Below are 23,649 nucleotides of genomic sequence, written 5' to 3'. Positions count from 1 at the left end.
CAAGGGCCTCATATTCATGGTGTCATATACTCCCTACAACAACCATTGTAGTGTCTCCACTGTGCCCATGTTACAGATGAGGAAATGGAGGCTAAGAGTAGCTGCGTGACTTGCCTAAGGTGAGATCCTGGCAGAGCCAAGACCTGAACACAGGCACTCTGGCTTCAGAGACCACCTTTAGCCCTTGGCTCTGTTGTCTACCTTTTTCCAGATAATCCTGAGTTAATCATAAAATTTAGTTAGTTATCTATCTAAGGAACTACGCTTCCCTGACGTTCTTTGCTAATATCTTTTTTCTCTACATATAGCTCTTTATACATTCATCATGTCTATAGCTGCATGCTGACAGCCCACTGTGTGGGAACAGAAGCCTGCTGTTTTGTCCGTTTGGGCTGGCAAAATATAGCTCTCCCTCTTCTGGTAACTTCCAGGCTTGGCTTTCTTTCCCAGGTCTAAAGTGTCCAATTCACGGAGTTCTTGGAAGTGGAGAACCAGAATGACTACTACAGCATGGATGCTGGTTACGTCCACACCCAGGACCAGCAAGGAGAGTATGTCATGTATGATGAAGCCTTGAATGATCTGAAGGAACTAGAGACAGAACTGCTGCTTGTGGCCAGCCATTACACTGAGAAAGAAAAAGGTCAGAAGTCAGATTTTTTCAAATCAACCAACCAAACAGACAAAAACCACTAAGGGCTCTATTTAACACCTCCCACCTCAAAATATATAGGCATATACAATAGTATCTGAAAATTCAATAAGCACATACACCTCCTCAACACACACCATTTTAGAAAAGATACAGTTTTGTTTCCAGCTCAGGTCCCCCATTCGTTGGAGACTGTAACTTGGTTATAGTTCTTACTGTTGTTTAGACTCTACTTGTTGCCCAGTGGCATTTCTGCCTTACCCACTGGGTGCAGGGCCCTGAGGGAAATTAATGATTTTTTTTCTAAGTGACAAAAAAGGTGATTGACCTTGGGGAAACTGCAGTTAGAAGCAGAGATGTTCCTGAGTTCCTAACAGAAAACCACCAGGATGCAAAAAGCCCTGGGTAGGAAAATGCCAGACAAGCCCCAGGGGGCGAAATCATTAGTCAGGGTAATCAAATAACCCGTAATCTGTATTTTCTCTTCCTTTTGGCATCACTCAAATTTATCCAATTTTAGAAATAGATGAGGTAAGAATATTCCTATTGGAATAATATGACTGCATTAACATTGCATTTGGAAAGAACTTAGAGTTTCTAGACACACTGCAACACCTGGAGGGAAATTTAGCAAGAGTTTGTGCTATTTTGTAATATATGTAGACTTTAATTAAGGATAATTCATGTTCATATTGTTATAAAAGGCTGCTCTAAGAATGTTTGACAGTTAACCTTTCAGGTCCCAGACAGAATTAATTTTGTATTAGATTGAATTCTTTGTTCTGTCTTTGCCACAGACCATTTGGGATCTGAATCATGGGATGCGGTACCGGCATCCAACATTCCAGGGCATTTAATTTCAGCTCTTAGCTTTTATCTCTACTGGTCATCCTACATACTAATGCATCATTTTTGCTGATGTTAGTTTACACTACGATTCGACTATTTCCATCTGCTAAGAACTTACTTTGATTGAAATACTTAGTCACATGAGCATCTCTCGCTGAGCTAGTGAGTATACGGTCATCCATTGTAAAATGATTTCCCAACTGCTGCTATAGAATTCCTGACCAAAGGCTTTCTCTTGTTCAAGTACGCACCATGTACTTGATAATTATTAAACCTGAAAATCTCTTACTTTTTAATATTTTATTCTGAAATAGACCACTTAAAATTTTAAGCAATAGTGATGTCGACAGTGAAAACTTACAGTACTATAGTGGGAAAATATTTTAGCTGAATAATGGCAATGATTACACTTATTGATTTAAGTTAGTAATTAACATAATTAAGGAATATCTTAGAAATTTCCCTGAAAAATTTTGACTTGGCTGGCATCAGTTGATACAGCAGGTTAAACTGAGTTTGTTGTTAAACCACCAGGGACCTGTTTTTACCGAAGGAGAAATGTGTGTTTTGCCTTTAAATTACAAGTTTGCAGACATTTTAGTAAATATTTCATGTTAACTGAATTTTGGTTATATTTCTAAAATTAGTCTTTTAAAACTAAAAGTAAAAACAAAAACCTCTGTTGATTTAAAAGTCAGCAAGTATGAACTTAGCGCCTGGTCTTGCCCATGGCTCTTTAACCGACTCTCAGGAATCCCAGTTACCCATTCAGTGTTTTCCTTCCTGAGAGGGAGCTGACAATCTGAGGGGTCCATTTCTACTAGGAATAGCTTCATAGAGAGGCCTGTCTCTGGTCATTTTCATCCATTTCTCTACCAGGTCACAAAGAGGGCAGCGAGTCAAATATTGACCAGGACTGGGGATGGGCCCATGCAGGTGTGGACAGATTTGCTGTGCTGTATGACATGTGGACTTGGGAAGCAACTCTTCTAGAAAACAAGCGCCAGGTATTTTTGCCTAGAAAACAAAACATCTATTGAATATTCTTATAAACCCCAATATATTTTTTTAAACCCAGTGGGTCTTTTAGGGCAGCTCTCAATAAAATGAATAATTATTTAAATAACCTTAGCTAGTTGTAAGGATGTGAGTAATAAATTTTACGTTCTTTACTGTGGTTCTTTGTTACAAAAAATAGAATGTGAAGGATATGACTTTATCTTAAGGGCAATTTGTTAGAGGGCTGTATAATTCAGGCCCTTTTATAATATGTATGCTTTTATTGAGAACGAAGGATGATTCCATTCATGTTCATTGTCCTGTCAGGGACAAGCCTCACTTTGCTAAACACAGACAAACTGACTGACCTTATTATGGCCTTTAGAAGGGTATGCCACATGTGGGTGGGTGAGAGCAGTTGGGCAAGGATTTCCAGAATGGAAATAATAGATTTGAAGACTGGATGTTGGAGTGAGAGAATGAGGGTGGAACTAAAATGACTTCCTCGGGCTCAGGGAGGAGACTGTGTTAACTGAAACAGAATGAAAGAGGAGGGGCCTCTTTAGAGGGGAAGGTAACATTGAATCTAGGACACAAGGTATGTGAGGAGAGTTTGCAAAAACCCAGGTGTGAATGTTTTGCGGGAGCTGTAGGTTTGAAGCTCAGGAGCAGGTATGAGCTGAAGTATGAATGTGGAAGTTGAACCATAGTAATGAATCGAAATGACTAGGAAAAGCCAGAGATGCCTGAAGTGGGTTCCTGGGAACACTTACATTTAAGGGGAAGGTCATGGAACAAGTATCCATGAGAGGAACAAGAAGGAGGAGCCAAAGAGACTGCAGAAAAAAAGAAAGGGATAGTGTTAGGAAAGCCCACAGGAAAAGAACATTTTAATTAGGAGAGGATGGTTTCCTGTGTGGACGTGAAACATCAAGAAAGGTGAGTCCTAAAAACCAGACAGTGGGGTCCGCCATCAGGCGGTCATTGCCAGCTTTGTAGGACTCTCAAAAGAGTAGCAGAGATAGAAGCCAGTTACAGTGCGTTGTGATGTGGTCGGAGGATGAGGAAGTGGAAATGTTTTCTTTGAATTGTTTTTCTAGTAGAGTAGAGGGTTTACCATTTCATCTACGCTCTGGTCTGTTACTCATGGAGATGTAGGTCACCCACTTTTGAAAACAACTGGCTGGACTTAAAGGGTGCAAGACTTGGCCTTGAAAATTGTTCCTCTTTTCAAAGACAACTGGCTTCTAGAGTTTGCATCTGCAAACTTGATCTGCCAAACAGAACCTTACTGTGATCAGCTGAGTAAATGGGAGATTTAGACTCAGTGTAGAAACTGGAGAGGCTGCATTAAACGTAAAGTAATACAGAACCCTCAAACTTGACAAGTTTATTGGGCCAGACATGAGTTTTAAGCAGCCCCCCTTTTCTGTACTCTCCCCACCTCCACTTTCAGTTCTTCTAGGCCTTTTATGGAGGCCCCAGGCAGGACTCAACAGCAGAGAAGAATAGAAAGGCAGAGTAATAAAAAACAAATAAATTTCTCCTTACTTTGGCCTAGGATTCATTCTGGGCTAAGCTACCAGGGCTGTCCACTGGTTTCTTCTGTGGTACGTGAAATTATTTTAACTTAAAACAATCATTGAAAATATCTCCCTCGTTTCTACCCCGAGAATGTGTTCCCTATGGAAACTGAGCTCTCTGTGCCAAAAACTGGAAAATGTGGCTTTCTAAATCAGAAATTGTCGAAAGGGCCTAATTTTAATGGATAAACCAGATTTTTATCTAAAGTACAATTGATTTCCCCCAGTACTGATTCTACTGCCAAGTGTCCTCAGCTGTTTTTTATTGTTAAATATATTGGAATCACTAAAGTCAAGAATTGTTCAAACACATTGGCTTGTCTTAAATCCTTAAAGTAGCCATATTATGTAAAAGGCTCATAAAAATAGAGCTGGTGTGAATTTAGGTGGATTAAGAGACTCAGAAGCTGGGCATCAGCTGTGCCAGTTCCTGACATTTATACCAACTGCTAATTCTCTCCACAGCCACCAGAGGACACATTTTCAGGGTAATTTGAATTAGTGTTTAGAGCACTAAAAAAAGGCCAAAAATTCTGTGACAAGATGTGTCTGACACTGATTTTCTGTTTTGCACTTTCATTTGACCTAAAATACTGTTTTTAAAAGTTTTTTAAGTCCAAGAAATGAAAAAAGGCTGAGGTAAAAAATATAAACACAGTACGGTTTGAGATTATTCATTCTTCTATTTTCTCCAATATTTGATGCCTACCGGCAGTGTGCACCACATATTATTTTGCCTGAGAGTTGGCCCTTGACATACACAGGTGGCATTTGGCAGGCTAGGAAGACTTCTTAGACAAATATCAGCCCAGAGTTTAAATGGAAATGGGCCAGTTAGCAAACAGATAATAAATAGCAACTGTGAGGCAGAAAGATCACAGTCCTACCCCTGCTGAGAAAGAAGTCATAATAAAATTATGCAAAGAGCCATCTGAGAGCTTTTCAAGGTGGAGGGCAAAGCTTGAAAAAGGCTTGTCAATTTAAAAAGAGCCACATTTTCCTTCTCAACAGCTAGGGTTGCCAGGTAAAATATGACAATATTGGGGACATACTGAAAAAGTATTGGTTGTTTATCAGCAATTCAAATTTAACTAGACGACCTGATTTTTATTTGTTAAATCTGGTAATCCTACCAACAACAAAGTGATAGTGGCAATTTAGCACCAGCCTCTGCAACCTGGTATCACCAGATTGGAATCGCCAGCAAGAACCCTTACCACAAACTTCCCCTGCCAAATAACCAAACAATAGGGCTTATTGTACAAAAACAGGTCAAGGCAATACAAATACTATAAACCAGCTCCTGGGATTGCCCTGGCCCAGCCAAAGGTTTAAATTCGTCCAGAATGATTTAGGGAAGTTATTGTTTCTTTTCTAATCTTCCCCTAGGCTATTGAGTGGCACCCTTCTTACCCCATCACTCCTTCGTTTCTGCTTTGTCTTCTGCTATTTAATAACTGAATGCTATTCTAGAGTAGAGCCCTGTGGATGGGATAAGGTCATTTAGATCACCCTGCTTACTTCATTTTCCCTGGGGTTCACTTAAAGGCAAGGGAGCTGCACCTTCCTTCATTTCACACTCTGAGCTGTGTGAGTTTTTAACCTGTGGAGCACATTCTGTGTCCTAAGCTTTTAGCCTCTTCTGGTGTTATCCTTTTTATACTAAGGTTGACCCAAGGCCCCTTGGACCAATGTTTCCCAAAGGGCATCCTGCAAAACTGGATGCTAAATAAAGTGTCCCAGGCTCTCCCTGCTTGAGCCTTAGCATTGAAGCCCTCAGACATTGGACTTCTATTACTAAGGCAGTATTTGATTCCTAGTCTGCTATTGATTCTCAAGTGTTTACCTCCTTGGGAGCCTCAGGAGTTGTTATTGCAAGATGCAGACACTCCTGGCTTTTCCTGCCACTTGGTTCCTTTACTCCCCGCTGCGCTGTTGCCACCTATATTCAAGTAGTGCTTACACCCTCTCAATTCTTTCTGGTCTTGCATTCTTAGCTATGGGCTCCACACAATGAAAGGGGCTCTTTATCTCCTTTTAGGAAATTCCGTAGTTTGTTAAGAAGTGGGCTGGCTTCCTGGCCTCAAACTACCAGGAAAGACCAACACCCAAGGAAACAAAAAATGCTCTTTCTCTAATGCATCTCAGCGTGTGCTAGGCTGTCGGGTGGGTAGAATTTGCAGGCTCAACAATCCACTCCTTGCTGTCAATTAAATGCGCACACTGGGCACACCTGTGTCTTTGGTGATACAGCTACCCTGGGAGCTGAGGCCTTTCAGAAGCGTGAAACCTCCATTAGAGGAGTGGGTCAGAGAAGACTGGGGAGGGACATGTTGAGCTGAAACTCTTGGGGGGATGTTGGATTAGATCGGCAGAGGAAAGGGATCTGTTCTGTTGTGAGACCATTGGGAGTAAAAGTTCAGAAGCTTTCAGTTAGAGTTGATTTATCCATCAGGTAATATAGACGTGGTGTTTAGGATCTAAGAACTTTTCAGGGACCATTGGAAATACGTGAGATCTGAGAGAAAAAACATGTATTACTCGGAAATCCAAAAAGAAAATACAAAATAGTTATCAATAAATGCTTAAATGACATGTCCATAAAATGTTAAAACTTTAACTGAGCACTTGTAAACATCTCATTACATTTGAAAACAATTTATAGATCAGATTTTCTCACTTCATAAGAATTCTCAAGTACATACTACCCAGAAATCATAGCCAATCATTAATGAAATGTATTGCTCATAGCCAAATAATTTGAAAAACAAAATTACAAATATCATGTAACATTTTTACAGAAAATAATTGATTGGGATGTGAGTTTTAATGTATGTGATATAATGTGGGTCAGGGTCTCCAAAAGTAAGTGAGTCTAAGGCCTATGAAAGTTTTAAAACAACCCTAAGGCAGTAATTACATTGTTCAGAACTACTTACATATTGGCCCTTAGGTCCCTGTTTGGGATTCCAGCCCAGTGATCTCTGAAGAGCTTTTTCTGATTAGCACCATGACTAATTACACACAAATAGATTTTACACACCGAACAGAAATTCCTTAAGTGCATAAACAAATGTAAAAACAAAATAAAGAGCATCTCTTTCTGAATTCCCACACTAAGAACCCTCTTCAACGGTTAGTGCATGGAAGCTTTCTTCGGTTTTTAGAAAAGACTTGTGAACTCCACTAAAACAGAAGCTCCCTCGATGCTCTTGAGAGTTCTGTACGTAGGCCTTTCCTAGTGAAGTCTGATCTGGGATAAATGCCTTTATAGCTAGAGGGGACTTTCATCCTCAGCTTGCCACTCTAACCCCCTCCCCCACCATTTCTACATAGGTGAAACTTCGGCAAACTGTTAAAGCGAAAGGATCATAAATGGGACTGAGGATGTAGAAGAGGGGTGGAGGCCACCTGCTCACCTTTGGTGATAGAGTAAAATGGGGGAGGGAGAGTGGGTCTGTGGAAAAAGGTGTTGGAGATAAATGGATTTGATGAAGTGACATTGAATGCACTGTCTCATTGGAGCTTATAATTATTAGATGTTATATTATTCATTATATTACCCCCCCCTTTATTTGTGGAGAGCAGAGGAAGAGGGGACAGAGGTGAAACGAGTGCTTTGTCCCTCACCCTCCCTAGCTTGGTCTGTGTCGCACTGGTGCGGCAGCTGCCCACCCTGGCCCGGTACCCAGAGGTTCAGAGCTGTCTCTCTCCTGTTGGGGGAGCAGGTGGGGGTCTTTCCAAAGCATGGAGGGTGGAGGCTCACCTCTCTCTGCTGGGTCCTGTTCCCTGACTATCAACCTTATTTGAAACTTCTTGGCAGTTACTCTGAAGCCTACCAGCATGCGTTGGACCCAGAGGAGAGGTTTGCCTTAGCACAAGCGATCACTGATGTCATACACAGGTGCCCAAGGTTTGATCTCAGCTACCCTTACTTCATTAAGGCCTACCGAGAGGAATGCACCTGCCTGAGGCTTCACCTGCAGCTGGTGAGGGGCATCCTCACGTGAATATATTTGGGTTTTAGAAGATTCCATGTGAGAAGAGGATGAAAAACACAGGCCAGAACTGAAAGTCATGTTTTCCTTTCAGTCCCAGCCCAGAATCTGGGTTTTCTAGGGCAGCACGTACACGATGTTTATTTGTAAGCTTATTTGCATTGTTGAATTCCAAGCATGACTACAATCTTAAAGGGAGGTTTCCAATCCTAATTACATTTAATGATACCAAAGAATTGACAACCTGTTTTCATTCAGTCACAGACTTTATAGCGAAAGAAGGGTGAAACCTACCCCCTTGTAAGACATTAAAGTGTAAAATTATATTTATTTTTTAAAAGGTTGCAATTATTTCTAGGACACTACGGGAAATGATCACAGTCTATGTCCTCTGGGGAAAAGCTAGGAGATAGCGATTGTTGCAGTACAGTTACCTTAGGCCTGCTTAGAATTTTTTCCTTGTAGTCAATTATTTGACAGAAAGAAGTTTTCTTGTGCCTCTTAAGATCACCTGAAGCTGGTTGCCTTTGCTTTCCCTGGCTGACCCTCGGCTCAGACTAAAGACAACCATGTCTCTTTGTGAGTGAATCCTTAAAACCCGTGTCTGGGTGAAAATTAGTCAAATAATGAAGAGATGCAAAGGGCTGATGTTCTGTTCTTATCATGCCAAGGCTCATAACTCACATCCATGGGAAAGTTTGACTTTTCTAATTTTAACTTTTATGTGATATTTCTAGATAGAGTGTCAGTGAGAGTATGTCCAGAGGCTTTGGCGTGAAGGCCATCCAGATGCTAGCAATACATTTGGACTTCCCCTTAACATAATTTGCAGACAACTCATTTCCATCAACCAATAGCTGGTAAGTTGGTGTTGTCTTTAGACATTTTATATTTAATTTCTGGATAATTTAAGGGTATGATGTTAAGCCTAATACTATTCTACAAAGCACCTCTCAAGTATTTGGAGCTGAGAGAAGTAAATATAAAAGTCACAGAAGAGGGATTCCTTTGCATACTCAATATCTGTTTACTTTGTAAATAAAGAATAGGAGGCTAGAATTTAAACTTACGCCACTGGGTGCAGAATCTTCATTCCCTTGAGGAGTCCTAAAAAACCCCAGTTGCTCTTGAAATGCTGTCATAGGATTTATCAGAGGTGCCACACAAGCCAACATATATGAAACACGGATGTGCTTTAAATTTCTCAAAAAGGAATTTCCTTATTCTAGCAAGTGTCAGCAAAAAGGTTTCTGCAGACTTACCTTGTGATACCACCTTCACCCCTTTAAGGAGCAGATTAAATTTCCTGAGATCACTCAGAGAGAGTACATGAAGTCACCCCCTTGATATGTGGTATGATACCCCCTCACCATTCCTTTCCAGGCTTCAAGGGTACAGAGGAACCAAGAAGCTGGTGACAAGCTCCAAGTTGGTCTGTGTAACCCAAGATCACAACCTCTCTGTTGCTCTAAATGGGTGGAGAAATTGTCCAGCTCCTTTCAACATTCAACAAATATTTTTGAGCATCTACATGTACCAGGCAGTGTGCTAGGAGCTGAGGACACAGAATGAACAATGCAGGCACGGCCCTATGCTCCTGTGAAGTGTATAGTCTAGCAGTACAGGCAGACTTGCAGCAAGAGATTGCCACAATGGGCTGTGATGTCATCTTGGTCCATCATTTCATGGACAGGCATCCCATGGGTAGGGTGCCATGGGATTTCACAGCTGAAGTTCTAACCTTTTCTTCCTTTCTCTTGAGAAAGAACCCTGGGAGCTCCAGGCACAAGACTGCATTTTCTCCAAAGACCTTTCTCAGGACTGATTTTTTAACTATAGTAAGTTTGAGACATCTGCTGTTCAGGAAGTGGTTTTTGACAGAACATGCTAGGACTGTATGGATACTAAAACCCGTCAGGGTGTCTCAAAAGCAAATGATATTTACTTGATGAGATTCCTTTCCAGACTTAGGATTGTATTTTCTAAGATCTAGGACTAAGAAGAATCCCATTTGCATGGGTTTAAGAAGTATTTAGATATAGAAGGGCCCTTGATTTGACTGGTGCTATATCCTTTATTTCCAAAGGAATAACCCACAGGAAAGTGTTTTATTATTTCTGGCCTCATTCATTCATAAAATATAACCTTTTTATGGCAAACATGAATGATTCCAGCAGTTGTGTACAGAACCTAAAAATCGTCTTCATCAAAAAAAAAAAAAAATCGTCTTCATCCATTATCATTTTGGGGGAAAAAAATGGATAAAGAATCGTTTGAAAAATAGAAATAGTCATGGAAAGTATTTGTTTAATATTTAGATACTTTTATTTTAAGTTGTTTTGTTTTCAAATATTTGGCTAAATATTGATTACTGAAATGTTGACAGGTTTGCCATATACAATTTTAGAATCCTTTTTTTCAATTTTATTGAGGTATAATTGATATACAGCACTGTATACATTTAAGGTGTACAGCATAATGATTTGACTTACAATGAATCTTATTCTTTTTGGCTTTTAGAGTAAACTATGTCTTCCGATTTTAAAAAGGTTCACATTAAAGCAAAAAGCACGTTGTGTAACTTGATGGGCTCCCTGGACAGCCTCTGAGGCCCCATTGAGCTTCCAATTTTTTATAATGCCCTGGATTATAAGAGTGTTTTATTGGTCTTGAAAAATATAAAATCCAAATACCTGTGGAAACATTAAGTTCTTCACAGTTAAAATCGTCATTAATTGTTTCTCTTCATTAAGCCCAGCTTTGACAAACATTTATCTGCTGGAGTTCCACCCTTCCCTGGGCCTGGCTTTACGCATCCCCAGAGCCCTTGAGCACCTCCTCAGGGAGGCCTGCCACACCGGCACGCCCACATCAGCCAGTGCCCTCACCTTGCTAGAGAGACACATGCTGCGGCTGGCCCTGGATGTGTGGCTCACTCCGGCCAAGCCCAAGTCCTGGTACAGCGCACAGCTCCAAGAAGACGTAGGTTCTCTGAAAGGGATAGGTGGGTCCTTGGCAAAGAGAATGTTTCCTCCCAGATGTTACTACTTAGCTTTGTTTTTATGTTTGGCTCTATTCCCCTCTATTTGGCCAGGGGCAGATCATAGTCCTAGGGCTTGCCAACATTTTTATTTTTATTTTTTTTCATTATTGGTCAAAGTTTCTAGTTTATCAGGATGCTGCTACAGTTATAATTTAAAGGGAGATGTACTAGGTATGGGGAGAATATTTTCTGGTTTATTATTTATATTTTTTTAATTAATTTTTTTTCTTTCTAAGATTCTTCCTAAAATGTACTCTTTTGTCCTGAGCTGAGATCTGGTAGAGGAGAGACAGCACTGAGTGAGGAGTCAGTGACTTGGACTCAAGTTCAGTCCTGCCATTAACTTGCTGTGTGACTCTGAGCCTTACTTTCCTATTTTTTAACATAATGTTTGTGTATTTGAGGGGAAGAGGGTAGAAGTGAGCTCAATGATCACTAAAGCCCCTTCCAGCTCTAATGCACTATGGTTCAAACTGTGGCCCAGTGATTTACATGGTGTTTGTAATTGGATTTTAATTCTTTTCTTTTTCTATTAAGGCTATCACAGTTGAACCTGGGTTTCTAATTTGACTTTACTCTGGGTGAGTACTTGCTGTTAAGATGAAGGAACTTTCAAGGTCCCCAGCTGCCAAAAATATTTGTTCCACAGGTCTGCCTCAGCCTCCTATCTCCTCCTGCCCAAACTAAAGTTTTATTTTCTTTTAAATTAATTTTGAGTTGATGGAAAGTAAAATTTAGAATTGTAGCAAAAGAGGAAAACAGAAAATTACTCTAAATATAACCACTCAAATGCATTTGTAATAATTATTTTTCTGAATTCAAGTATTCTTCATATACGCTTTACATAGTTCTTTCTAATCATATCCTTCATACACTATCTCCTGTTTTTCTCAGTTAACATCATATTATATATTCTTCCATATTGCTAATAGTCTTTTTACTCACTCACTTTACAACCACATAATTCCCCTAAGTGGTGAATCATAACTTATCCAACCATCAATGGGCATTCAAGTAGTTTCCAATTTTTCATTATTATTAAAAATGCTATAAGGTACATCTCCATGCTCACAGATATTTCCATATTTTGGATCAATTCCTTTGGATAGATTACAGAAGTGGATTTGCTGAAACAAAATTGAAGTCTTTTGATATATGTTGGCAGATCACTTTCCAGAAGTGTCATGCCAAACTATAATACCACTGATAGTGTATAAGAGTACCAGTTCTGCTATACCCTACAATGTTAGGTATAAGCATGTAATGTCTGTGCTAATATAGACATATTATATATAAAGGTGGCATTACACTGCTGATTTTCTTTCCTTGCTATTTGTTGAGATTAAATATTCTTCCAAATGTCTTGTTATTAGTTGTATTTTTTATGAATTTTCTGTTCTTTCCCTTAGTTTATTTATCTCTTGGAATCCTAATGTCATTCCTATCCACTTACATGAGCTCTTCTTTAAAAAAAAAAACTTTAACCCTTTTGTCCATCATATTTTCTGCAAATATTTTCCCCAATTTGTCTTTTTATTTTTTAACAGAAACTTATTTTCATGTAGTCAAATCTATTTGTCTTTTCTTTTGCAATTTCTTCTATCCTCCTAAATCCAGAAAGCAAAAATTCCTCCAGATGTTTCATATTTTATCTTATTTTATTCTAATTGCTTAAAGTTTTATCTTATTTCAAAAATATGTAACTCCTTTGAGTGTTCCACCTGGAGTGTGTGTGCATGTATGTGTGTGTATATGAGTGTGTGTGTGGTGTAAGGTATGGCTCAAAATAGAATTTTTCCCCAAATTACCAGCCATGTATCCTACTACCATTTATTGAGGATTATTTTCACATTGTATTATGGTACCAGATTTTTTTTTAAATGTATTTTTAGTTCTCCTATAAATCGTAGTAAATATATGGGGTAACTATCCAGTCTCTCATTGATCCCACACTTTATTTTATTTTATTTTATATTTTTGGCCGCACTGCGTGGCTTGCGGGATCTTAGTTCCCCGACCAGGAATTGAATCCAGGCCCTTGGCAGTGAAAGTGCCAAGTCCTAACCACTGGACCACCAGGGAATTCCCCACACAATTTTAATTGTTATTATTTTTGAAATGTGTTCAAATTGGGACCTAGAAATGATAAATATTCAGATTAATCTTCTGTATTGGGACAGAAAATGGGGCAGGTATTGCCCTCAGAAGACAAGCAGGAAATTAGTTTAATAAATCTCTTTATCACTCTGAAAGACTTCAATTGTCTAGAAATTGCATCTTTGAGTAGGCAAGGACTTTGGTAGATAAGTGGATCTACCCTTGGGAAGCCAAACCAGGAAAGGCAGACTAGGGGGTCTCCAAACTGGGTCCTTGCTGGGAGTGGTATATTAGAGGGTAGCAAAAATGTCAGACCAGAGGAGGTGACCAAGGCAGAAGGACATTAAAGAACAATGTGGTTACTTCACAGATCACTCAGGGCTGACTCTGAGTGGAGGAGCACTGCAGAGGCAGTTTGGTATACTGTAAAACTACAGCTTGGAGCTGGGAAACCTAAGTTTATTCTTGGTACTGTTGTATGACCTTAGAAAATTTCAGTGTTGCTTCCGACCCCTCACTGGTAAAATGGAAATAATAGTATCTGTGATGCCTAAATCATGGGTATCTTGTGAAAATAAAAATGAGTTAATATACGTGAAAATACTTGAAATTTTTTAAACTTCAATTAGAGTTTATAAGAAATTATTAATATTATTATTATTATTGGCCACTAAAATACTTGAAATATATCAGAGACTTCTATTTCTATTTAGGTCATCTTTGTCATTTCTCTCTTTATTTTGGCTTAAAACATTTATGATAATGGTAATAGCAAATACTCTGTACCAAGCACTTTTGCATATATTAACTCACTTAACCCTCTCAACAACCCTATGATACAGTTTTGATCTATCAGTTCCTATTAGGTGCTGTTATTATCCTTATCCCCACTTTGCAGATGAGGAAACTGAGAGACAGCTAAATTGAGTAAATTGCCCCAAATCTCACAGCTTATAAGTGTCAGAGCTAGGACTTGAGCCCTGGAACTCTGGATCCAAAGTCTATGCTGCTGATGTATTTTTCTTAATATGTCAAATTTCTTTGTGTGTGTGTGTGTGTGTGTGTGTGTGTGTGTGTTTTAAAGTATTCTGTTTTCTTTCAGCTGTTTTCAGCTAAAGTGATGGGCGATCCCTTCCTCGTGGGGGAGGTAGGCCTGCTTGCATTCAAGTCTGCAGCAGACGAAGGACAGAACAAAGGCCAAGATTCTCATATGCCGCTCCTACAGATGTTTTCCAAACTTTTGGAACTCTTGACCCTCCGGCATAGGCTGATAGAGATGAGTCTGGAGAGTGTACAGTTAGCACGGTCAGTAGGGGGACTGAGGATACAGATGGAGGATAACAGACTACGGGTCCCCCTACCTGCAAGCCTTGCCCCATCTGTGCCCCCAGAGTAGCCAGAATGAGCTTTCTAAATGGCTGAAATGATGACCTCCCTTTCTCCCTCCCTCCATTGTTTATCCTCTCACTCAGGCCTCACCACATGCCTCTCTGACCACTCAGCTAGGCTGGGTTCTCCTCCGAGCACCCGGGCTTCCTCTTCATTCAGCCATTGCCTTTTAATTAGATGCTTAATATTGGTTTGTTGGTTTTCCTGCTAGTGTAAGCTCCCTAAATGGAAAAGCTCTCTCTATGTTGTTTTCCATAGTATCCTATCAGGGGTATGAAGCCTGACCCTCACTGGGAACTCAGTGAATACTGACTGTATTTGCTCTCAAATATAATGAAGTTGAATAGCAGAGCAGAAGCAATGGAGGGCCTAAAGAAAGGAAAGAATGAGTCAGAGACAGCATCCAGGTCTGGCAGAGGTATAGAAGGTTCAGCAGGCAGGGGGAGAGAACACTTAGTGAGTTCGGTTTTAGATATGAGCGTGAGATGATGGTAAGACATTTAAGTGAACATGTTCCCCAAACTGGAAAAATATGGAACTTGTAGATTTGTTGCAAACATGTATGAGTTCTGTTGTGTTCTGTCCCCATGAGAGGCCCTGAAGACGCAAAGAGTCCAATCATCAACCATCAACCACTGTCTAGGGCCTAGTATGGCCAGGGTCTGTACTGGGGACTTTACATGTATTAGTTCATTTACTCCTCAGAATATTCTTTTGATATGATAGCTTTGTGATGTCCTTATGATATTATGATATGATAGCTTACAAACATGTTACCAGCAGGAAGGTAGAGGCTCAGAAAAATTAAGTAATTTGCCTAAGATCAAATAACTAGAAAGTAGTAGAAGCAGAATTCAAACTATGAGCCCAGATATTATTAACTGCTATGATACTACCTCCTCATAATTTCTGATCCTTGTTCTCAGGGAGTTCACAATGTAAAAGTTCCCCCTAATAAAGTTTAGTATGATATTTTAGTCATATGAACAAAATACCATGGGAGCACAGGAAATAGTGTATTTCACTCTTTCTAAGTGAATCAGAGAAAGTTCCATAGAAAATGGCCTAGGGATGATTGTGTAACTCCAAAATTCGTATGTTCAAGCTCTAACCCCTAGTACCTCAGAATGTGACATTATTTGGAGATAGGGTCTTTACAGAGGTAGTCAAGTTAAAATGAAGTTAAAGTGAAGAGTAGGCTCTTATCTAATATGACTGGTGTCCTTATAAGAAGAGGTAGCTTGGACACAGACATACCCAGAAGGAATACTGTGTGAAACCACAAGGACAAGATGGCCATCTATTAGCCGAGAAAGGCCTAGAACAGCTCCTTCACTCAAAACCCTCAGAAGGAACCAACCCTGCAACACTTTGATCTTGAACTTCTGTCCTCCAGAACTGAGACAAATTTCTGTTGTTTAAGCCCCCCAGTTTATGGTACCGTTTCACAGCAGCCTAGCAAACTAATACAGGTGCCATTTGAACTCAGCCTTAATGTACCAACTTCTCAAGATGAAGAAGTGTGTTAGAATGGGGGTAAGAGAGGAAGGGAAGACATTCTAGACACAGAAGGCTGAAATGCCAGAGCGACATCTGAATAGATCTTGGCTGCAAGCCATGGACACGTGAGAGTAGAGCTCAGAGTTGAAGCAGGACAAAGATGGGGGTCACAGGTTCTTACACAAGGGGGTGATGGTTAGGGCCTGGAGTTGGATGACAGACTCCCTCAAGAGGGCATGGAGAAGGTGAGAAGAGGATTGGTTTTAGAACACCAGGAAACACCAGGATTTGAAAATAAAGAGGAGAAGCCGGAACGTAGCGACAGCAGCGGTGGCGGGACGGGGGCAGTGGTGCTTGGCTGCTCAGCCAGTGCCCTGGCATGGGGTGGGTGCAGCTCTTTGTGGTCCACCAGAGCCACAACCATGTCATCAACACCCCGGGGGAATGTCTAGCAGGGGCTGTGCACATGCGACTGGCGCCACTGCCCTTCCGAGCCATCCGGGTGACCTGCACGGGGTCCTGCAGGGTCTCCAACAAGGTCAGTGACGTGGCATGGGTGGTAGAGGAGGGCTATTTCAAAAAAAAAAAAAAAGAGGAGAAGCCAGTGAAGACTGAGAGAGAGTGGTCAAGAGGCAGAAGCATGGAGATCCTGGATCCAGGAGAACAAAAATGTTCCTCAAGGAGGAGACAGGCCAGCCATGAGGAGCTCTGAGAAAAACTGGTGAACCTCCTGTTGAGGGCAATATTGGTGACCTCAGGAGGGCTCTGAGGACGGAAGCCAGCTTGTAGGAAATGAGAGTTGAGGAAGTGCCCAAGCATATCTCCTCCTACCTTAACTACTATCTTTAACTGTCAGAGCTTAGGGCAGACTCAAAACCTTTGTGACTCATTCACTTCACACCGGACTTGGCTTACTTTTGTTTTGACTTTTGGTTTTGTGCTTATTCAGATGGTTTGGTTTTCTTACCACTTACTTTCCTTTTAGGGGAAAATAATAGCAAATGTTCTTGGCTTTTTTTTCCCCCCCTTTTAGTCTCTGTAAGGACTTGGCGTGGGAGATGGGTTTTGAAGAGTTCCATTTGTATCTGAAGCCTCTTCACTTTGAATTTGCATCACACGAGGACAAGGTGGTCCATCCACTTCCTGTCTTTATAATCTCTCTGCTGGAGGACAGTGACCACGTAGATAGGTGAGCCTTGAGAGGGTCAAAGTAAAAATAATGTAACAGTAGAATGAGTGGCCAGTAAAACATAATTTCTATCACTGCTGGCCATGCAAATGCAATTGCATTCTAAATTCTCTCCCTTATAATCTATCTGCCATGATGTCATTGTTTTTCTTTTCCTTTCTTTTTTTTGTTTGAATGTTATTTTATTTATTTTTTATACAGCAGGTTCTTATTATTTATCTGTTTTATACATATTAGTATATACATGTCAATCCCAATCTCCCAATTCATCCCCCCACCACCGCCCCCGCCTCTGCCACTTTCCCCCCTTGGTGTCCATACATTTGTTCTCTACATCTGTGTCTCTATTTCTGCCCTGCAAACCAGTTCATCTGTACCATTTTTCTAGGTTCCACATATATGCATTAATATACGATATTTGTTTTTCTCTGTCTGACTTACTTCACTCTGTATGACAGTCTCTAGATCCATCCATGTCTCTACAAATGACCCAATTTCGTTCCTTTTTATGGCTGAGTAATATTCCATTGTATATATGTACCACATTTTCTTTATCCATTCATCTGTCCATGGGCATTTAGATTGCTTCCATGACCTGGCTATTGTAAATAGTGCTGCAATGAATATTGGGGTGCATGTGTCTTTTTGAATTATGGTTTTCTCAGGGTATATGCCCAGTAGTGGGATTGCTGGGTCATATGGTAATTCTATTTTTAGTTCTTTAAGGAACCTCCATACTGTTCTCCATAGGGGCTGTATCAATTTACATTCCCACCAACAGTGCAAGAGGGTTCCCTTTTCTCCACACCCTTTCCAGCATTTGTTGTCTGTAGATTTTCTGATGATGCCCATTCTTACTGGTGTGAGATGATACCTCATTGCAGTTTTGATTTGCATTTCTCTTGTCACTCAGATGGACTTCTTTGCTTCTATATGTGTATGTGCAGGTTTGTATTTGTGTGTGTATGTTTTAAATACTAATCTAATCTTGGCAGTTTTACAAAAGCCTGCCTTTGAGCATATGTTTGCTAGTTAATCAGAGTCTACTCATCCTTTTCTGACAACTGGGGAAACCTGATGCTGTCCAGATACAGAGCAATTAGGCCTGGAGCCTGCCTTCATGGGATGGAACACTGCTTAGGGAGAGACCAAATTCAGGCTTGTGGCTGAGGAGCAAGGATCTCAACATATCCAGCAGTTTGATCCATACATTTACATGTTGAGTAAGTGGTGATCCCCACCCTCAACTTCACCTTTCTGTTATGAGAGAAATTCCTAATCACTTTCACATTTCTTCCTTTAGCTCTTGTTCCATTCGGGAGTGGAAAATATGCAAGTGACCCTTGCATGCCAAGCTACTCAGAAAAATGCTTTAATGGTGTCTGTCCAGCAGGCGTCCTTCTATCACACTCCCTGAGGGGCCCGTCATGCTGATGTCAAGGTCAGCCTGTAAGATAGAGAAGCCTGAGGCGTGCTACCACTACCACCAGCTACTGTCAGGCTGTCCCATTCTTTCCTCCCTCCCCCTTTCCCTCCCTCCTCCTTCCTCCCCTCCTCCCTCCTTTCCTTCTTCCCATCCTCCCCTTTTCCCTCCTTGTCTTTCTCCCTTTTTTGGCCATTTTTTTCCCTATCTTTTTACCTTCTTTCCTTCCCTCTTCCCCTCCCTTCCTTCTTTCCTAATACAGTCTGACATATGATCAAATTCTTACTGGGTCTTTTAATTTTCAGTGGTTTGCTGATAATTTTTCCATTGTATGTGACTCTATAATATTGACTAGCTAGAATCAACCAGCAGAAAATATCCTGTTCCTCCACCCCTACCCTTTGTGGATAAATGATTCCATTGTTTTCTGTTTTATCCTTCCTGTATTTCTTTTTGCAAAAGTAACCAGACACATTTGCCCTTCTTTTTTTCACAAAAGGTAACACAAAATGTATTCTCTTTCTTTTCCGAATTTTTTAGTTGTTATTGATATAATTCACGTAACATAAAATTCACCCCTTTAACGTATAATTCACAAGATCATGCAGTCATCACCACTATCTAATTCCAGAACATTTTCCTCATTCTCAAAAGAAATCCTGTACCCATTAGCAGTCAATCCCCATTCCCCACTCTCCTCAGCTCCTAGCAACCAGTAATCCACTTTCTGTCTCTATGGATTTGCCTATTCTGGACATTTCATATAAATGGAATCATACAATATATGGCCTTTTATGTCTGAATTTTTTCACTTAGCATAGTGTCTTCAAGCTTCATCCATGTCATAGCATGTACCAGTACTTCGTTTTTGTTTTGTTTTGTTTTTTACTGATGAATAGTATTTTTTTTTTTTTTTTTAATTTTATAGCTACTTTATTTATTTATTTATTTATTTTTGGCTGTGTTGGGTCTTCAGTTCGTGCGAGGGCTTTCTCTGGTTACGGCAAGTGGGGGCCACTCTTCATCGCGGTACGGGGACCGCTCTTCATCGCGGTGCGCGGGCCTTTCACCATCGCGGCCCCTCCCGTTGCGGGGCACAGGCTCCAGACGCGCAGGCTCAGCAGCTGTGGCTCACGGACCCAGCTGCTCCGTGGCATGTGGGATCTTCCCAGACCAGGGCTCGAACCCGTGTCCCCTGCATTAGCAGGCAGATTCTCAACCACTGCGCCACCAGGGAAGCCCTGATGAATAGTATTTTATTATATGTATATACCACATTTTATTTATCCATTCATCAGTTGACAGACATTGGGTTGTTTTTACTTTTTAACTATTATGAATAATGCTGCCATGAACATTTATGTACAAGTTTTTGTAAGGACATATGTATGTTTTGAGTTTTGCTAACACTTTTTATTATCTCTGTTTTTCATTTTAGCCATCCTAGTGAGGGTAAAATGATATCTCACTGTGGCTGTGATTTGTATTTTTCTAATTACTTATGACATTGAGCATCTTTTCATGTGCTTATTGGCTATTTGTATATCTTTGTTAAAGAAATGTCAATTCAAATCCTTTGCCCTTTTTTAAAATTGGATTTTTTTTTATTATTGAGTTGTAAGTGTTCTTTACATATTCTGAATACAAGTTCCTTATCAAGTATATGATTTGCAAATATTTTCTTCCATTCTGAGGATCATCTTCTTACTTTCTTGATGGTGTTCTTTGAAACAAAAGTTTTTCATTTTGATGAGTCCAATTTTCCTATTCTTCTTTTTTTTTTTTTTTTTAAATTTTTTTTTTATAGCTACTTTATTTATTTATTTATTTATTTTTGGCTGTGTTGGGTCTTCGGTTCGTGCGAGGGCTTTCTCCAGTTGCGGCAAGTGGGGGCCACTCTTCATCGTGGTGCGGGGACCACTCTTCATCGCGGTGCGCGGGCCTCTCACCATCGCAGCCCCTCCCACTGCGGGGCACAGGCTCCAGACGCGCAGGCTCAGCAGCCGTGGCCCACGGGCCCAGCCGCTCCGCGGCATGTGGGATCTTCCCAGACCAGGGCTCGAACCCGTGTCCCCCGCATTAGCAGGCAGATTCTCAACCACTGCGCCACCAGGGAAGCCCTTCCTATTCTTCTTGTATTTTCTCCATTCTGTTTCCAAGATTTTGAATCATCTTTACCATCATTACTCTGAATCCTTTTTCATGTAGACTGCCTATTTCCTCTTCATTTGTTTGGTCTGGTGGGTTTTTACCTTGCTCCTTCATCTGCTGCATATTTCTCTGTCTTCTCATTTTGTTTAACTTACTTTGTTTGGGGTCTCCTCCTCGCAGGCTGCAAGTTCATAGTTCCCATTGTTTTTGGTGTTTGCCCCCAGTGGGTGAGGTTGGTTCAGTGGCTTGTGTAGGCTTCCTGGTGGAGGGGACTGGTGCCTGTGTTCTGGTGGGTGGGGCTGAATCTTGTCTTTCTGGTGGGCAGGGCCGCATCCAGCGGTGTGTTTTGGGGGTGTCTGTGAACTTAGTATGATTTTAGGCAGCCTCTCTGCTAATGGGTGGGGTTGTGTTCCTGTCTTGCTAGTTGTTTGGCATGGGATGTCCAGCACTGGAGCTTGCTGGCCTTTGGGTGGAGCTGGGTCTTAGCATTGAGATGGAGATTTCTGGGAGAACTCTCGCTGATTGATATTACGTGGGGCCAGGAGGTCTCTGGTGGTCCAATGTCCTGAACTCGGCTCTCCCACCTCGGAGGCTCAGGCCTGACACCAGGCCTCATGTCAGGCCTGAGCCTGTCAGCCACACAGCCAGGTACGTGGGGATTTTCTTGCCTTTTGGGAAGTCTGAGGTCTTCTGCCAGTGTTCAGTAGGTGTTCTGTAGGAATTGTTCCACATGTAGATGTATTTTTGATGTATATGTGGGGAGGAAGGTGATCTCTACGTCTTACTCGTCCGCCATCTTGAAGGTCCCCCTGCAATAGGAGACTCCACTGTAGACACCAACCTCCGCAAGAGCTAGAGGTGCAGAGGCATTTTTTTCAGAGGGTTTGCAGCTTGCTGGAACGGCAGAAAGGGAGAAAAAGAGAAGATCCTCTAGGGCAAGGGAGGAGAAGTAAGACCCACAACTGCAACCACCATCACTTTCGGGACTGGGCCCAATTTACCTATTCTTCTTTTGTCACTTACTCTTTTGGTGTTACATTTAAGAAACCATTGCTTAATCCAAAGTCAGGAAGATTTACTCCTATGTTTTCTTCTAAAAATTTTGTAGTTTTAGCTCTTACATTCAGGTCAATGATTCATTTATGGTTAATTTTTATGTGTAGTGTGAGATAGGGGGTCCAACTTCATTCTTTTGAGTGTACTTATCCAGCTGTCGCAGTATCATTTGTTGAAAAGACTCATGTTTCCCTATTGAATTGTCCTGGCACCCTTGAAAAAAATCATTTGACCATAAATGTAAGAGTGTATTTCTGGACCCTTAATTCTTTTTTTTTTTTTAAAAAGAATTTTCACTCCAAAGATAAAAAAGTAATAAAGAGGCAGAGAATCACATAGTTATGCACTAATTAGATTAAGCATACTGATAATATTCCTTTGAAGTTGTAGATGACAAATTTTTCCCTTTTACTTTCTTTTTTTTAATTACATTATGATTTTGTTAGTATTAAAATATAACAAAAATTAAAACATAAAGTTATCACATACAGTGCTAGATTAACATTTAAATACAACACATAAAAAATCACAAAATAAGAAATGAAAAAACAAAAACCAGGTAAGATTTATTTACACAACAGTGTAAAGCAACTATACTCCAATTAAAAAAAAAAAAAGATTTATTTAATGTGGTAGGTGTGCTTGCCTGTTCATAAGTTCATTCCAGTCTGGAACACAGGAGGATAATGCTACTCGCATATCTGCTGCACCATTTAATCCATTCCTTTCCTTTGTTTTTTCTGGGTTAAGACTGAAAATCCTAGTTCACACAAACTAGTTGTTGTGAATGGTAATAAGAGCAGCATACTCTTTCGACTTATCAAAGGAAAGTCTTCCTTTATCTTAATCCAAAATGCGATATACTTAATGTTTCATAATTCTTCAATGTATATGAAGAACTGAGCTGCAATAATTCATTTTCTTCTTCAGGCACCAAGTTGAACTCAATTATTGATTCTGGGTTTCAAAAAGCGAATGCATATTTTACCCAACAATTTTGTCTTAGTGTTTCAAATTTCTCTTCTGGGAATAAGTGGTTAAAAGTTTGACATAGAGAAGTGAGCTGCAACAACATCTCTAGTATTATTTCTTCCAAAATGTTTTCATTAATAACATTCTCTTCGATGTGCTGCAAAATCCTTGGAATCATGTAGAAGCTAGGATGGTTGCTTTTTTTTTTTTTTAACATCATTATTGGAGTATAATTGCTTTACAATGGTGTGTTAGTTTCTGCTTTATAACAAAGTGGATCAGCTATGCATATATATATATATCCCCATATCTCCTCCCTCTCGCATCTCCCTCTCACCCTCCCTATCCCACCCCTCTAGGTGGTCACAAAGCACCGAGCTGCTCTCCCTGTGCTATATGGCTGCTTCCCACTACTATTTTAAATTTGGTAGTGTATATATGTCCATGCCACTCTCTCACTTCATCCCAGCTTACCCTTCTCCCTCCCTGTGTCCTCAAGTCCATTCTCTACATCTGTGTCTTTATTCCTGTCCTGCCCCTTGGTTCTTCAGAACCTTTTTTTTTTTTTTAGATTCCATATATATATGTTAGCATGTGGTATTTGTTTTTCTCTTTCTGACTTACTTCACTCTGTATGAGAGACTCTAGATCCATCCACCTCACTACAAATAACTCAATTTCATTTCGTTTTATGGCTGAGTAATATTCCATTGTATATACGTGCCGCATCTTCTTTATCCATTCATCT

General features: G+C 40.4%; 1 pseudogene; it reads left to right on the top strand.

Annotated features, from left to right (window-relative positions):
* The first annotated feature begins 462 nt into the window (after positions 1-462).
* LOC103000330 (uncharacterized) overlaps positions 463-23,649 on the top strand; it is a 36,601-nt pseudogene continuing 13,414 nt past the window's right edge.

This window comes from Balaenoptera acutorostrata, chromosome 14 (genome assembly GCF_949987535.1).
Source record: "Balaenoptera acutorostrata chromosome 14, mBalAcu1.1, whole genome shotgun sequence".
Taxonomy (NCBI): Eukaryota; Metazoa; Chordata; class Mammalia; order Artiodactyla; family Balaenopteridae; genus Balaenoptera; species Balaenoptera acutorostrata.
Note: the sequence above shows the minus strand (reverse complement) of the source record. Positions and strands in the feature narration are given on the sequence as shown.